Raw genomic sequence first — 18562 nt, 5'->3', positions numbered from 1 at the left:
GGTCTCGCCTTCCTGCTACTTCTATTTCACACCCTGCCACCCCCCCCCCCATTCTTTCTGCTCTTTTCTATCAGAAAAAATAAAATAAAATTTCTCATGGAATTGTATAAAGTTTCTCTGCCGATGCCCAAGTTACTGAGGGTTCCCCATCCTGTCCCCCTTCCCCCACCGAAGACTGTGCACTGGTTTGTATTTCTTTTGTTACCTGTGATCCGGACGGGGGGCTCCTTTCGCGGCTCGGGCTGGGGTCCGGCCCAGAGAGGAGGCTCCAGTGGGCGCCTTTGGCCGCGACTCCTCACTTCCGCGCGGTTCTGCTGAGATCTTAGCTACCGTTCGGTGAGACACTCTCCTTGTAGGTACCAAAGGTTCAGATCGCAAACACGGACCCCCCCACCCCGACCCCTACACACACATACATACACACTCACACTCAACACGTACTCACAGACACACACGTTCTCCCTACTCCCCCCCTCCAGCCCCCACCTTGCCTTTCCCCTCCCCCCTTCCAAAAAAAGCACATACACAACAACAACTCCCCCCCCCCCAAACCAAACAAAAACCCAAAGACAAGTTCACTGGCGGAAGATGGTGGATTGACACTGACTCAGACAGAGGCAGGTTCACCAGGAAATCTGGCGGTCCCGATTTCTGACAGTTGCATTTCCTCTCCTTGAGTACTTCCCCCCCCCCTTTTTTAATAACTCTGTTCCATGTTTAATCAAGGATCATGTAGATGGCAAAAGGAGAGACAGAGAGGAGAGAGAGGAGAGAGGAAGAGAGAGAGAGAGAGGAGAGAGACAAGAGACAGAAGGAGGGTTCTTTTTTTTTTTTTTTTTTTTTTTATTGTGTTCTCCTGGATTTTCAGTGGCTTGATCCCTATAAACGTGGAGTGGTTAAAGCTCATATGTAGTATTATATTTTTAGTTGGGTGGATGGATGGAAGAGTCAGGGAGAGGCTGCGGCTGCCGCTGCCTTTTCGGGTGTTGCTTAGATTAAGGCTGAGACTTGGCTGCGATTGGGACGCGACAGTGACACGGGCATCGATCGCTTCCATTGAGAGCAATGCAAAAACACAGCCCGGGTATGTAACACTCTCGGTGCCATCAACATTTGTTTTACTTTATATTTACGGGCAAAACTGACAGAGCAAGCTCAGACTTTCTTTCTTTCTTTCTTTCTTTTTTCCCCTCTTTTCTCTCTTCTAGCTGAAGAATAAAAAACACTTTGTGTATAGAAGTTGTTGGAAATGATGGTTTAAATGCAACAGAAAGGAGATATTTGGAATTATTTCACTACCTCTGTGACTGATTGTGTTTTAGAGTTTTTCTTCTCCACAGAGGAGCATATTACAGAAAATGAAGGTTTTCTTTTTTCCTTCCTGGTCTTAAAAAGAAAATCCTTAAGGGAATATTTGATAGTTTTCAACGTTTGCGGTTTCAATCAGCAGGAAGGCACACAAAAATAAAAGATGGCTAGCCAGCTGTTTTAACCTCTTGCACCTGGCTTCAGTGTGGGGATCATAAAGGTTTATATAGTTATTTTTTAAAAATGGTTTTAATATTTATGGCATAAACTGAGGAGAGAGCATCACTGTGTATTTATTCAATAGCTGGTTGCTTTTGGATTTAAAGAAGTAAAGTCATATTTGAGTGTTTTCATTTTTATGGCAATGAAGATAGAGCCAATGAAATATGGGAGAAATACCATAAATCTGAAAAGTGAAATGTACCTAAGGAACAAAGAAAGGTCAGGTAAACCAGCTGTGTAAGTCAAAGCAATAGCACCAACTGGGGTTAGACAGGGAGAGGGGGCTCTGGGTCTAGGAAGTGAAAGTTGCCACTAAAAGTTAAAAATGAAGGAAACATGTCCAGCTCTATTGTACTCTTTGGCAGTTTTTAGTAGAAGAGCCCAAATCTGTTCATTAATTTTGAGCTAGTTGGATTATTTTTAAAGATGCTGCACCAGCAAAGGAAAGCATAAAGGATGCTGAGAAAATCGCTGTTTAATATTGCAGAATTTACTGCTTTCATTCTGACCATGAGCCTAAATTTACACAATGAAATTTGATTATCTCTAATAACAATATTAGATCCTCCACTGGATGGATGAGAATTGAGGTGGTTTTGTTGATTGCAAGGGTTTAATGTTGCATTTCAGAATCTGATGTGGTTTGGCCTCCCTTCCATTAACTGGAAAACCCCTGAGGTTTTACAATTATTTCTTAAAGATAATACATTTAAGATTGCATTGGTAGGCTGAAGAAAAGTCATAAAGGCAAGAAGGGAAGCCCTTAATAACTCTTGAGATTCAGACATGTTCAGCAGTTAGATTGGCTCTGACTTCACCAAGGGTCGACAATGTGTCATTTCCACGAAGCCAAATTGCCCTCTGCCTATATGATATTAATGTGCAAATCAATATTTCAGGGATTAAATTTCCCTTCTTCATTTTTTATGGTTTCTACCTCAATAAGTCTCAAGTCTATTAGAAGAGGCTGGATGATTTAAAATCTTTCACTGCAGAATGGCTTGTCGTAGTCTTGTTTCACAGACCATTTTAGGATTTTCGTTATAAAGACTAAGGGCATCCTAAGGAAGTTGTGAGGTGGTATAGAGGCGTGCTCAATAGCATAAAGCCCTTGTTCGATTAGGAGCTAAAAGGTATTGGAAATATAATATATATGTTTATGCAATACACACACACATCCTGCTGCTTTAAAAATATTATGTTAATCACCTATTGATTTATTTCAAAATCAATTGAAGTTCCTTTCTTATTAGTGATTTGTTCAGCATTCCTGAGGACTGTGTTAATTTCCTTAAGGACTATGCATGAATTGGCTTGGTGTGAAAGTATTTGGGAGGGATTTTCATTTAGCAGTATTTTCCTAAGAAACATTTCCAGAAACCACTTTTTGTAAGAGTAATAATCAAGTGTTGTCATCTGCATACATTGTTGTCACAGCTATCATTGCATTTTGTGGCTGAGTGGTTTAGCTGATATCTGTTAAAGGAGGCCTTCTCCAATTCATTGTACACTCATTTCCAGTGCTCAGTGGGCACACTGTTTCTTTTAACCCTCTTGGGGAAACACATTTGTAAAAGAAAATATGCAATTTGATTGGAAATAATACAAAGCAGAAATTTGGGAGGTCAAAATAAAAGATTGTGACTTTATCACATAATCTTGGGAAGGCCTACTGTCTATCATTTGGTGGTGGTTTATAGTCTAAAACCATCTGGACCAAGTTCCGCACAGCTGCACGAATTTCATATGTGATAGAACATTTTTTCCATTCAGTGTGAAATGTTCCTTCCTAAAAAACGTACACCAGACTCGCTTAATTTAGTCTGTTAAAAGAAATGCACATGAAAAAGGACAAAAGGCTCTTTAATCTCTGCAAGCTGTTTGTTTTTCTTCAAGATTCCTGTCTGTTTGGGTTTGAAAAGTCATGTTTATTGAGGGGATGATTCTGAGGTGTGACATTAAAATAATATATGATTTTTGGACTGGTGGCCACGCTCCTGCTTAATTTGCAGAACTACTTTTTATGCTGTCAAAACATAGAGTTAATCTATCCTTATTTACAATTAATCTCAATAAAATTAATCTTAACTATGCTTTATTCAGTGGCTTAAAATATCTAATTATATTCAATTAACTGCTGTCATAGTAATTAACATTGCTTAATTGCCTCTGCATATATTTATGTAAAGCTCATTAGGTGCTGACGCTCCCTTTTCCTGTTCTACTTGCTATTTTTGCTGTTGTCAAACCATTTTCATCTCCCAAGGTTCCACAATGTCAGTGAGAGCAAATTCTTAACATTTTCTTGAAATGAACATTATTGCTTTTCTATGAGAAGATACTCGTTATAAGTCTTTCAAGACTAATCCACTCCCCCTTTTCCCTCATTTCTGGTCTCTACCACACTCACAAAATATTTTCTGTCATTGTTGCTAGAAATATGAGAAGCCAGGTTAAGCTTCGTGTTTATAAATGAGGAGCCTTTCTGTGTCTGCCTAGAGGCTGTACCCACAGGCAGTTTTTATCCTCTAAGACCATTCTAAGGGTTAAAGACTTGGCCAAGGTTCAAACTGAAAAGCGCCCAGGGAAAGTGCATGTGAATATGTACAAGTTTCATGTAATTAGTGCTTAATTATATTAACATATGCAAATTGTCAACTTAGGAGCTTGTTGAGCTGGCAAAGATCAGCTAGGCACAATTGCTGTATTGTTCTGAAACAATAATGGATTTCAAGTTGGATTGTGGAAACACATAACTAGCTATCTAATTTAACTCATGCCATGGTGAAATTTCATTAGTCTCCATGGAGACTGGTTTAATTGTGCTGACTAATGTTCTGGGCTGCAGAAGGTCCTAAAAAGAAAGCGTTGTTTGCCTAATCCACCTTACAATGACACTTGTTTGTACATGTTTCCCTTGTGTGAGAATTTGCATATGCAAATAAATAGTTTCTCTGCCCCATTTGTCATGGCTGTTCATTACCCATGAAGAGGACATTGTTACTAGGCTGTTACTGAGTCTCCCAAGGCAGGATAGTGTCAACCAGTCCAGCTACATTCTTTCATAATTTGTTTCTGATTAATAGACCAGAGTGAGTCTCAGTCTCTTTGGGCATCTGCAAAGGGAAGGTCAGTTCTGTCACAGAAAAGAGTTCTGCGGTGTGCTGGGGGACTTTCTCTTCTTATGATCATTCCCCTTTTTTCCATTCATTGGTTAACACAATCATATTTAAAATAATGTATTCTTGTCCTAAGAATGCCTCAACTAATAATCTCTGGTTTCCTAAAGCAAAAAGATAGGAAAAGAAAGGAGATTCTGTTATTGGAATATTAATCCTGTTTTTGACAGAAAGGTAAACTGATATAATTGCTTTTCAGTTGAAGGAATGGGGGTTTATACAAGTGTGAAAGCATCGGAAAAGGATTAGCATTTTTTTGCATAATGAAAAGCTCTGTTGAATAGGGTTCTGAATGGCTGACTGAATGACTAAGATGAAAGAAGATGAAAATGCAGGCCCCTCTTTCTTTATGCCTATGCTCTGCTCTCTCTAAAGTTATGTTTGTCCAAGACTTGAGAAAACAAGCAGGGGCTCAGATTTCAGCAACTTATAAGGTGCCCGGTGTTTCCATCGTCATTGGGAAGTACTATGGAGGATAATTGTGCAGCTAGGGGATGATAAACAGAAGTTTGTACGTAGAAGAGTTTTCAGAAACATGCCAGGCTCACCAAATATTGACTCTTGGGCATCAAGAATTCCCAGCACTTTGCTGTCAAAAGCAGTTACTTCAGAGGAGGCCACGAGTGTGGTGTGGATATTTGATTTATGTTGATGGAATATAGGGTGTCCCTCCACCACCCCCATAGGCTATAAATAGTTCTCAATCGGTAGAGTGCTTCATTTGGGAAAGAGTTGTGTGTCCTGACTTTCAGCAATGTGAAGTGTTATAAGTGGTCCATCGGCTCTTGTGGTTGGGAGGGGTTAGTCGAAGAGGGTGCAGAGTTATTTTCTTAGGATTCAATTCATCTTCCTGTTGCTTCGTAGGTGCACTGCGCATTTCATTCTGAGATAAGTCTTTTTGAACGCGTCTAAGTATTGTACGTTCACTTTTGGAAACGTTTGCAGTAAGGTTTTCTCTTGTCACTAGTTAGAGCTGCACCTGGCTATCAGTTGACAACATGGTCAGGGCTCTTAATGATGTTCCTTCGGCCATCATTGGGGTGGTTAAAATCCCAGAAGTGTTGAGAGGCCTTCGAAGGTGGGAATTGGTTCTTTTGTACGGACGTAAGTCAAATGCCGTGTGGATAATTATTTATGTGTATACATTTTAAACAAGCTCTTTCCGGTTTGGGGTTCACCACAGATGAGCCGTGGATGGCTGCCCCAGAGCAGGACTGAATGATCCCACCAGACCTTAACCTAACGTGTTCTGTTCCTAGAGAGTAGAACCCCTCTTGGCCTCATCACCTTAGCAGTTCAGTTGCTGAGGTCCTATTAAGACAGTTACATGGAAACTTGGGAAATCAGAAGTGTTTTCACGTAAATTAAAGTATAAGGGTTGCCTCTTGAGTACAGAACATTGTAAAGGAAAAGCGTTTGATCTTTGTTATATAAAGTCACCAAAATTCTTTACTGGAGTCCTTTTAAAAATTTGTCAAGAAATTCTGGATTGTTTCAGAAACTTTTATGGTTAACTTTATGATATGCTTGCAAAAAGTCTTAAAAGAACAAAAAAAAAATCCACATGGAGGCTATTTTACATGCAGAAGGGCTTATTAAAGTATTTCCATAAGAAAAATGTGTTAATTTAAAAAATAAATTCATTTATATTTTAAGACATTGTTAACCAAGCACCATGTGTTGTAACTGGCAGCTTTCCAGCCACCATGGAAGTGGATCACACATGGGTTAATAGTAGCTTATGTGATGTCTGCATTCTTAGGAAATGGGCAAAAGCCCAGGGTATTCTGATATCAAGATTTTAGGAATCAGACAGAAAGCAGAATATATGTTTATATGTGAACAGATGGACACATGTGAGAACTAAAAGTGCACAATTTCTCTTGGCACTTGTTTTAGTTATCCCTGATGATATAACCAAGATCTTAGTGCACTCACAGTCTTTGATGGCTAAGGACGAAATGGTCTTTTAATGAGGGCTCAATGGCATTATTTTCTTGCATAAGGATTGTGCCCCTGTGATCTTGCTGGATTTGATGTTCTGTTAATTCCCTAGTTTCAGAGGTTCACAAGTTGCCTTGAAAGTTTGATAGGGTTTCACGTTTGACATACAATCCTCAGCCCAGGAATGGCAGCTCTCTACTTCCTACTCTCTGAAAGGTTTGTGAGCGAAATAAACTATTTGCCATTTTGAGCTATTTTTGAATGTATGCACACAACTTACTTAAAAAACGGCTAACACTGAAGTCCTATTTGGCAAGCAACTTACCTCTGATGTAATTAGCCACTTTAACATTCTAGAGATCAAAAAAATAAACAAACAACATTTAAGAATTTGGGCAGCTTGACATGGTTAATATGTCATAAGGCCCCGCTGGTCCACGACAAGTCCTGAGTAGGTGTTTTAGTCATTCAGGTCAGGAGGTCACACCCAGAATCATGTATTTAGGTGACTGATCATTTCTCAAGTTTGCTTGTCCTGGGGATACAACAGTGCGCAGTTGATAATTTCTGAATGGTACACACTATAGCACATACCTCTGAAGACAAAGTTTATAGGTTCTATTGTGCTCTAGCTGTAAAAACAGAAAGCATTCTGCAAGTATTTACTCAGATCTAAATCATTTTAACCAGGGAAAATTGACTTGTCGGTTAAAATATGCATTTTATAACTGTCCATAAAATTCTTTTCCTTCACTGTAAAGAAGAAAGGAAATCCATAGCCTTAACAATGGTTAAAATACAAAAACATGAGAGCTGGTGTGTGCCACCTGGTTGTACTGTTACCAACAAAACAAAATAAAACAAAACAAAACTGTGTAAGAGGGAAGTTTATGGAGAATCTTAAAATTCACATGCTTGGAAGAGTAAATTGAAGAAGTCCAATCATTTCCCAAAGTACCTTCATTAAATCTGAAAGGCTTTCTTAATGTGGATTCTCTAAAATACTGTTCTGAGTACTTTTTTCCCATACAGTTAGGAATAGTGCAAGTAATACTTAAAAGTTTCTGAGCCCACTGCTTAATTGAGAACAAGTCATCTCTTTGGTGTAGTATATACAAACTAGGAGTATACACACCCACCCACCCTCTTTCCATGTTACTGTCTCTCTTTCCTTTTTAGATGTAGGTGCATTCCTAGGGGTAGCCTGTGAAAGTTTCCCTCTGTAGACCAAATTCCGTTCATTTTCTAGGAACTGGCCAACATGATCACAACAGAAAAGAACAGGTAGGTTTGTAAGGCTAAAGCCTGAGAATACCCTAGTTATTCAGTTCGGCCAGCTCATTTTAAAATATGGGATATTGAAGTCAGGAGAAATGACCACTGAATTACCAAACAAGGTAGGAAAATGTCAGGACAAGAATTCAGATATCTCAACTCTAGGACCAGTGGTCACACAGCTGTACTGGCTGCTTGGAAAAGGGTTTGTTCTGTGACTGGATGTGGTCTTGGAAATAGAGAAGAAAAGGAAAATGTGCGGTGCAGACAAACTCAAGTACGAGTACACTCTGGATGGCATCTTATCACCGGGATCGTAAACATATTTTTGGGTTAATTAGGTCAGACGAGGTGCTCTGAATGATCAAGATGAATTTATGATTCATGAAAATCCTGATAACCCCAGTGACTTAAAATGTTTTCCTAATAATCATGAACATGGTGTTTTGAAGACCAAGATTTCTATTTTGTGTAGGAAAAGTAAGTGAAGACAGTGCTGTGACGTTTTAAAGATAGCGTAGTGCAGAGAGAATGACAGTAAAAAAACAGACATTCTTTTGATTCTGTTTATTTACTCTGGATTCCTTTTAAATGAATTTATTTTACCTTAGGCTATAGATATGTGAAAATCTACTCCATTTTTGACCACTCAATGACCAGTAGAAATTGTGTTCGAGCTACTAGCCACCTGAGTTAAATTCTTAGAATGGATCACCTTATCCAAATGATGTTATCTTTCTAAGCCTCAATGTCCTCATTTGTATCTCAAAGTTGTTGTAGAGATTACATAACATTAAAGTATTGTGAACATTAAAATAAGTCAATGTGACAGGGTCCGATGCCCTAGGGTCCCTTTTTCTTTATTTTCAATAGCTGGTTTTAATGTCATGCTCAACTGAAGAGGATTTGATAAAGCAAGTCAACGTATGTCTTGTGAGTAGCGATGCCCTCTCTCCTACGATAAAGGCAAATAGAAATTAGGAAGCAGGTGTGCATAAAAGGTATATTCTTAGTGACAGATACCTCGATGGCATCTAGGAGGATAGTCCTCCACCTCTACTGCTCCATCTTCATGAGTTGTTTTGGTTTTGAGGGCTTTTAGACGTTTAATGCATTTCTGGGTTCTTTTTCTAAGCAGCAAATTAGCACAGGAACAGTTTTTAAATAATTCAGACCTTAGTCTATCTACATGAACTCAAGATCCCAGACTGTCCATTATATGCAATAATAGATGATACCACAACACTTATTTCAGTCTTGTTGACCCAGCCTGTTTGAAAGCCTTTGAATAAGAGGGTTTCCAAAAACTGGATTAGATGCCATAGAAATACCTTTCCATATTTTTGGTATTCTGATATGTTGATATGCAACAAAAGGAGTATAGATCCTATTACATGGCACCCTGTTGATCAAGATTTATACCCACTTAGAGAAGAGATCCAGTTATTAATAATCCAGTAATACGGTACAACTTTAAATTTTCTTGAGGGACTTTATAGCCAACTTATGAGATGCTGGCTTATCTGTTGGAGGAGATCACAACCCTTTATCGTTTTATAATAATGCATTATTCATCAGAGGAGTAGCCAGGTTCAAAGATGATCAGATTCATGACAAAGATTAATAAATTTATAATACAATTTTTGGACTATCTAAAACAAAAATCTTTTCTACTATGGATTTTTAAAAAAGTTCTTAATAATTTCCCATTGTGAAATGTATAAGATACACAGTTAAAATTATTGTTTGTATTTTTATGGGAAATGTAAATGTGCTTGGATTATAACTTTTTAGCTTTGAGTTAGCTTCTTGCTTACTATGTGTGGCTCAAAATCTCTGTTAAAATTTTTCTTAAAAATAAAATGTGTGCCTTGCCTGTATTCTGGTCATTTATAAGTGGCCCTGGACTTGACAAGAAATACATTAATATAAAGCTAAGCCTTTATCGAATACTGATAAGGTAATGATATATTTCACTGAGAGAAAAACAGTTAGCATCTTTGCACTTTTCATGATGCTTGTTTAAGTGTTTCCTCAAATAAATTTCAGCCTCCATGAGGACAGCAACCTAGTCTGTTTAATCACTATTGTGACGGACGTTATTGGCGAATCCTTGGTGCTCAAGAAAGTAGCTGTTGAATGAATGATACAATGAATAATAGTTAATTAAAAATGTAAATAGAAAACTTCAGTTCACTATTCTACTGGAATCTGCCTCTCTTCTTGAAACCTTCTGGAAAAGAAGTAAATAACCTTAAAAACATCTGGGTTTATCTTGGAAAACTCCATAGGGAAAACTATCTTCAGTGCCATCTGAATGGGTTTTTATATTAGAACCATAGATTGTTGCAGTCAGAAGGGATATTGCATAATCATGTTGTTTAACCCATAAGGAAACTGAAGCTCAGAGAAATTCCTGGGAAATTTATCACATAGTTCCAGGGTCTTGCTGGTCAGATCTAATGTGTATGTGCCCTTCGGCAAATCATTTAGTATTTTTCACCTTAGTTGACTTCGCTGCTCCCATATGTAAAGATTCTACAGTGTTAATGTGAGAATAATTTCCGTTATGTTGGAGATTTTTTTTTTTATTTGTGGAATTTTTCCAAGCAAAGGAAGATTTTTCCGCGGGTACAATTTCTGTGATGACCACAGCACAAGCTGACTGCTCTGGGATTTTAAAGTCAAGCTGCTTGAGATAGGACAAGAATTGCTTGAAAGGTGAAAACTTGCAGGAAAAATGGGTGGGTCATTTAGTTCTTGAAATGAAGCAGGTTGCAGATTAGGGATCATTATGGTTTGCCAGAAGTCCCTGGTCATAGAAAGCCTGTTTAAGTGCTCACTGTCAACGAGGAAATCATGGGCAGCTCTTCCAGTGGCTCACCTCTGATTTATTCATAAACCTCACACGAGCACTTGGCTTTGTTCTTGCTCTAGTAAGGAGGGCTGATGCCAATAAGAACAGGAATAAAGAGCTCCTTGCATGGTCCAAGAGTGAATAGCACTTTACCTCAAAGCCTGACCTCCTTTCCTGAGGTCTGTTATGCTACAGTTGACTCTGATTGGCTGTGTGTTCTCAGAAGAAATGAGAGAAGAGGTTATAACAAGTGTCTACTCTGTAAACTCCATAGTATACATAACAAGACCTGCAAAACTGGACCTCGGGTTCTAACTTAACCTAAAGGTTGTGGTATTTATGCTAAATGGAAAGGCTCCCTTTCCCCTTCTCCTTTGGAGCTTGAAAAGTTTCACATTTAATAATAGGTGGAAAAATACTGCTTCTTTCTAATTGAAGAATACAATGATCTTGGAGTAAAATGGGTTTTGACAACCCCTTTCCCTATTAAAATGTATTTAGAGAAATTGAATAACATGGGAAATTAAGGGTTTGAGAATCAACTAGGTACTACACTGGGATAAAAATAAAGACATGGGCTTGCCGATTGATTAGCCATGTTTATCTGAGAAGCTTTATTTGTGTCACTTTACAAATTACGCTGTGCTCCAGCCACCCATGTTGAAGAGAAGGGACCTTTAAGAGACGGTCAGCTGGCTGGTTTGCACTGGGGCAGAGGTTGAGTAGAGTTACTTAAATCCCCAGAGCAACATTTAGTTAACGCTAGTCTTTTTTTCCCTCCCCTGATCCTGTCCACTTTGGCTTCTCTTTTCTCCTTTTGATGAAGTTGGTCTCTTACTACTTAAAGTGCATATATTTACACAAAAATTTCCTCAAATTTTCACAACACATTAACCCAGAAGAGCCATATTAGGAGATGGTGATGAGAGTTAATGATATATCTTTAGATAAAGCCATCCTCCCATGCAATCACATCAGAGTCATCAGCTCATTTGTCATGGCTGAAGTGAAAATGTCAAGACCAATGAGTGTATGAGTGCTGAAGGGGGCGAAAGGGCTTTTGGAGAGAGACATTTTTGCCCTGGGAGTCAGCCATGGCTTAGATTTAGCTCCAGGGAAATATTGGGATTAGCCAGCACTGTGTACAAATCCTTAGCATAACAGAATTAGTTGGGAAGATGGAGAGGTGGGGTCATGAAGATGGGCGTTATTTCTAGAGTTATGCTCTAGGATGCAGGCCAGAAACTATGGAAAAGAATGAGGTGACTTCTAACCATTGTTTTAAGGGCGGTGTTAAATTCAGGCTCATTGATTTCAGCAAGATTGAAGTCCTAGGTTTGAATGGCATCAAGGAAAGACTTGGAATACAATACACTAAATATGTATATACGACTTTTGTTTTAAATTTGGCTGCCTTAAGAAAAATTCGCTCTTAACATCTGAAAGCTTTGGGGGGAGATAATATTTGAGTATACAACGATAAGATTCAGGCACAGTGTACTTTTGAATAGTGTTTTAAAGTGGAAGTTAATACTTAATTTAAGTAACAATAATTATGGTGAAATACTTGTTGCATTGTTGAGTTTATCCAAGACCTTCTTAGTCCAAACTTTCTTTACACAGACTTCATTCTGAAACTTTAATTGGAAAGTAACTTATTTTCTTTAGCCACAAAAGTTCTTATCTTTGATAGACCAATACTAGCAGATTTATTTCATTTTGAATCCAGTGAACTGTTCTCTTCCAGGTAATGCACCCATACAACCTTTTCTGGTTTAATTCGATTGATTTACAGTGTTAAAGTGAAATAATCTGATACCTGTTTCCTGCCCTTTGAGTATTTGTCGTCAAAGAAGCTGATTAGTTTTTCCCCCAGCTCTTTAGCTGTTTTAAATGTATAATTATCATTGCATGTCATTTGATAGCTGCACTAATTGCTGCCAACTATTGTCTGTTTGCACTTAATGCTGAAACCTGATCAACATCCTGCTTTGGTTGATGTTTGGTGGTAAACTTTAATTAACTCTTATTGCATTGAAGAAGAGTTCAGGCTTGGTGCTAACTAATCATTTACCTTCATTATGTCCTGACAGCTCCACTTGTTCTTGGTCCTAATAGATACACCAGTCAGTAAATAAACCTGCAAACCTCATGCCTTATAGTTGCTCCACACTGGTATTTTGCTACTTAAAGTATAAGATAATTGGGCCCAGATAATTATTTAGTTAGTTTAGTATCTCTAGTTCTGCAGACACTAATCTTAATTGCCTCTTTCATGCTGGACAATTTCATTTTAATAGAAACTGTAGATTTGAGATAACATTATTCCTTCAACATGGTTCCTATGAACATGCATCTTTTGAATCAATACAATTAAGCTTGTCTCCTGTTGGAATTCTTGTCATTATTTTTCCTGAAATACTTTTCCTGTAATGATATTGAAGTTAAAGTAATCAGGTTACCAGCAGATCATGTAAAATTCAACTCAAAATTGCTGGCTGCTTGATTTTAATTTGTCTGACATCAAGTTTGTTTGAAAAGGGATAATATGTGGGTAAACCAAGGAGCTTATAATTATGGTTGACGTTTGTTTGTTTATAATGAAATCTAATTAAAGTTCATACATTTAAAACACAAAAGTTAATTACTGAATTGCTCACTTCACTTATGGACACCAGTCAAATTAACTTTCAGGCCAAATACAGACACACACACACACACACACACACACACATGCACGCACGCACACAAACAAACAAAGGGCTCTTCATAATAGAAATAAAATAACCAACTAATCTTAAGGATCAAACATAAATTTGCCAATATTTCATCCAGAAGAAAACTTGGCATTACACTTACATTCTCTAGTATGTTAGTCCTATGTGGTTTATAATATAAAGTGATTTAAAGTATTTACAAAGCGGTATAAAAAAGAGACTTGTATTTTGTAGACTCTAAGAGTATTGTATAATAAGAGGTACTTGGTAGTGATTTTAAGATTTGCACATGTAACTTTCTTCATTAAAACTGTTTTGAAATCGTGTGGAATCATTGAAATCATTGCTCAGAGAATAGGAATGTTTGCTGGAATACCTGACCTGTAATTAGCTTTATAAAGATAATTATGGTAGGTTTAGCCTTGCAAAGAATGACATTTTTTAAAAATAAGAATGTACTCACCCTATTACACTTATTGTTACATTTGTTATGAGATCATATTTTTGGGAATCATGAAATACAGATAAGTATACAATTGTTTTCTCTTTTAAGTATTTATGTATCTGTAGTACAATAATGCATTTTCTATAATAGAAAAAGAAGGAGAAAATACATGTACATGTTAGAATATGCTGTCTCCACATTGTACATGAGATATATTTATGTGTGGAATGTTTTTCACTAGTCCAGTAAATCTCTTTTTGAAGCCAAATATTTAATGGTTATGTATCTCTTTATAAAACAAATTAAGGTAAGTTTTTAAAATGCTACTATGTGACAATTTAAAATAATTATCAACTGAACACTCTTACATTGTAAGCCAGAGAGATTAGTCAATTACATTTTAAAGACTGGAAATATAAACATATAAAACATGGCAAAATGATTTATAAATTTCTAAAGATGATTGATACAGTCTATGTTTTTCCAAGGAAGACTAAAAGGGCTCCCTGTTTAAGCTTTATGTTTAGAAGTGTTATTTACTTGAACTTTCAGATATAGTATGGATTGAGGGAGAGGAGTATATGAAGGGAAAATGATTGTCTATTATTGAGATGCTTTACAAAATTGAGTGTAATTTACACAACTGTTTAAAATGTTCAGAAAGTATATTTATATGTATACTAAGATAACACATGACTGATTTGTAGATTAGCATTTATTTAGGGAAGAAAAATGAAAAGGATCATATAGTCATTTAACTCTAATCCTACTTTGCATATTTGAGATAAAAGGAAGATGATTAATACTTAAGTATGGCTGGGTAACAGGCACTCAGATGTACCTTTTTCTTCTATAAAGAAAGGGGGGGAAAGCCAGTATATTCTCATAGTATTGGCAAACAACAGCTTTCTAGTAATGCTTTAGCTGATTAGGACATCCTTACCCTTTAATGAAGCAATCACTACAAAGCCCCAATGTCAGCTGGAATACTAGCAAAACAGTATCAAAGAAAGAACCAGAAAGAGGCACTGAACATAATTACAGTTCATGTCCTTGTCTCACATCAATGCAAACTATTCATTTTCAATTAGAAAGAATAAGAAAATTAGAAATCAACGAGATTGGTTGGAAGTACCAAAGTTTGTTTACAGAGGAGAACTAAAGTATTGGGTCCATCTTGCTCACTGATTATGAAATTTTCCCGAAGCAAACAAATAAAATGAGTCATATAATAGTGTAATTTGGTTAAGGAGAGATTATTGATTTCTCTCTAAGGAAAGTAGCTGGAGTTTGATTAAAGTTGTGACGAAAACTGAGTAAAATTCCCATTTCCCACAACTAAACAAATGAAGAACTGCTGGACTCAAAGGCAAACTGTACCTTTGCTCTTCAGTTCTTCAACACGGATGCTTAATGATAGGTAACTGGCACATAAAGTCCATGTAGGTTTAGAGATGTGAGAGGGAATGAGAGAAAATGAGGGGGAAGTAAAGGAGAGGAAGAGCAAGCCCAGGAGAGAGAACACCAAGTGACAATCACAAGGGTCTTGTTTGTAGAGTAGGAAATACATCTGCATTGAATAGCTAATTTCGATTTTAATGAGGAAAATAAGGGGAAATGACTTAGTTGACTTGCACACTCATGTTTGTTTTCGTAAACTCTCCCTCTTTAAAAATTTGCTTGTTTTAAATGCTTAATATATTTGGTTACATCCTTCTATTCAAACTTAATTACTTTCTCCCCTTTGTCGTGACATGGGTGGAAAGTTTTGGCCGTGTCAGAAGAGGTCGTCACACATTCTTTTGCAGTTCTCTTCATTAATTCCTTCTTGCAGAAGCATTTTCTCTCGTGCTGGGAAGGTAGAAGGGTGTAACAGAAGAGCCCTGAAACATCAGCAGGAAGCTCTAAGCTGGTTAATGCAGTATAATTGTCTGGACATAGACTGGTCTTTGTTTGTGTGGTTCACTCGGAATCAGCTGTAATTAACTCCAGAGTGTTTCCAGATTGCCAGCAAAGAAAAATTACAGCTTTTCTGTTTTAAATTGTAAAGCTCACAAACATTAACTATGCAGATTGCTTTTACTTTGATATATTTCGATCCTGCGAGAAAAAAAAAATTTTTTTAAAGCTCTTTCAGCCTCCCCCCACCTCTAAAAATGTGCTTTTGTTAAGTTATTTGATTTAGTGTCTTTTGGAACATAATGGCTCCTTAATAGTCGGATTTGAAATCTTTTTACTTAATATTTTCAATCCTTTGACATCCTTGTATTTGCCTTCCCTCTTGCTAACATTTTTAATACTGCAGTGGGAACCAAGTTATGTAATCTTGAATGAAATACTAAACATATACTAAAATAAGCAAATTGCAGAGAAAGCTGACTAAAGAAAACCACCAGCGCCAACTGAGACGACTGAGATCAAAGGTGTATTCTGACGTACATGGTGCTTCCACACAGGTACTTTACCTGTGTTTTGATCTATCAAAAGAGAGACTATGAGAAAAGGGCAATTTCACTCCCTCCGTCTCCTGGTCAGCACACCACACCCTCTTAAAAGCTTGTGTACAGTAGTTTGTAATTATGAATTCCAACACGGGCAAAAATGAGGTAGCGGTGTGAGCTAATACAGCCTAGTACACAAAAGATCTGTCAGCAACTGATGCAAAAAAAAAAAAAAAAAAAAAGTCCAGCCAAAAATCTTTTTTTTTTCTTTCTTCTGAATTTAACAATAAGGAATTTAAGCCTCAATGTGGCTTTAGCAACCAAAGAAAAGAAGCTCTTGGTGTCTGCATAATACCACTTTGATGGATTTTTTTCATCAGTTCTCTGTACGTGGCAACAAATAAACAAGTATAATTATACTTGTGAAGGTCTATTCATTGCTTTGTCAGGATTAGATATATGTGCCGTTTTCACACTGCGCCTCTCTTTTGTCTTTGCCTAACTCACTATGACATATTGATAGAGGATTTGGAATGGGGAAAAGGCCACAGCAGAGACAGTGATGACCTTTTGGAAACTTGATATAATTCAAGGATTTTTCTTTCTTTCTTCCTTCCTTTCTTTCTTTTTTTTTCTTTTTCTTTTTCTTTCTTTTTTTTAGGATTTGTAACTTGTTACCAAATTCTCTTGTAAGTGGACAACTTTTAACCCGCTTAAAAAGAAGTAAATAAAGACTCCAAGTGCTATGAGGTGGCTGAAGAGCAGAGGAGAATAAAAACAATAGGCTAAGGGTCGCACTGGTCTTCTTTCCCAGCACTTAGCAGAGTGGCTAACCTAGCATTCCTTTCCCATTATTCTGTCCTCTTGATCAGATCACGTTCTTTTTAATCATTTCACAAGCACTGTCTCACTGGACCGTAGAGGAGGGCTGGGACAATCTCAATTAAAAAAAAAAAAAAAGAGGAGGTAAAAACTGGCCTCTCTGATTTTGGGTTCTAATGGGAACTCTGCTTTCTGAATGCAAAGGAATTCTTCTATTGTTCAGAAAGCACCCCCCTTTCATTAGCCAGGCTCCTTGTAGGTGGGTTTGGTCATTTAGCAGAGCTGAGTTTAGGCAGCAGTGACTGCTGGACGAAAGCAAGGCAGAACGAGCAATAAAAGTTCTTTTTCTGCATATTGTCCATTAGTTCGTAAAAAGGGATTTACGTGATCAAAGTCACTGATCTTGTGAATTAGTGAGAATACCAAAAACTGTGTACACATATTCTAAGCAGACCAGCAGGTATGTATTGTTCTGAATTTAGCATTAAAATTATATTAGGTGTTCTCTTTGGGATTTCTTGAGGACTTCGGTGATTTTTAAAAGGTAGAATGCTTGGCAGTCGAGAATAGAAATTGGTAAAGACTAAAAAGAAACCAGCTTAAATGGTGAAGCAGCTTTTATAGTGAGTTTACTTGTTATGCAGTCATTTTGAAATGAATTCTGTGGTTTAAGCTAAATGGTTGTCTTTGTGGTCTTTTTACTGGAACTTATAAAACTTTTGTGTAAATTTGCTAAATGGGTCACACTGATATAAGAAAGATCTTGTCTGACGTTGATGACAATGAAATCACTTAGTGTCATACATATTCAGTGTCACTGTATATACTAATCTAAATAACTTTTTAACTGTACAAACTAAAGTGAGTCCATCAAAATATTCCGGTGAACATTGCCATGGTCATAGTCAATAGCTACAAATTTAAAAAATCAGGTAATTTGTTATTAGCTCTATCAATCTAGATAGGTTTGCTATTGTTGCTTTTGGGATGAAATGTAAATTTGATTGCATGGGAGACTTAATATGTACTTGATTCAGTTTCTGATTGATGTGTAGCTTATTGAGAAGAAATTGATAGGCAATCTTCTATAAAGGTATGCGAGAGTATTGTAACAAAATGTGTCCTACTTCTTGGGCCTGTGATGGATTCTTTAGGGCAGTTTTCATAATTTTTTTTTCACATAGCAAAAATGTTACATTTTCGAAAGTTACTTCTGGTTCTATTAAGATAAAATAAAAAGACAAGATCTACTTCCTATGAAGAAATATCGAGGTGATACGTTGCAGAGTTCATTCGGCATCTGGCCAAAACTAACATACAACTCATTTGAAGTGCACTCAGCAAGTGTGTAA

Source organism: Hyaena hyaena, unplaced genomic scaffold (assembly GCF_003009895.1).
Source record: "Hyaena hyaena isolate Hyena2069 unplaced genomic scaffold, ASM300989v1 scaffold_1225, whole genome shotgun sequence".
In the NCBI taxonomy this organism is placed as follows: domain Eukaryota; kingdom Metazoa; phylum Chordata; class Mammalia; order Carnivora; family Hyaenidae; genus Hyaena; species Hyaena hyaena.
The sequence above is the reverse complement of the archived record's forward strand: the minus strand, read 5'-3'. Positions refer to the sequence as shown.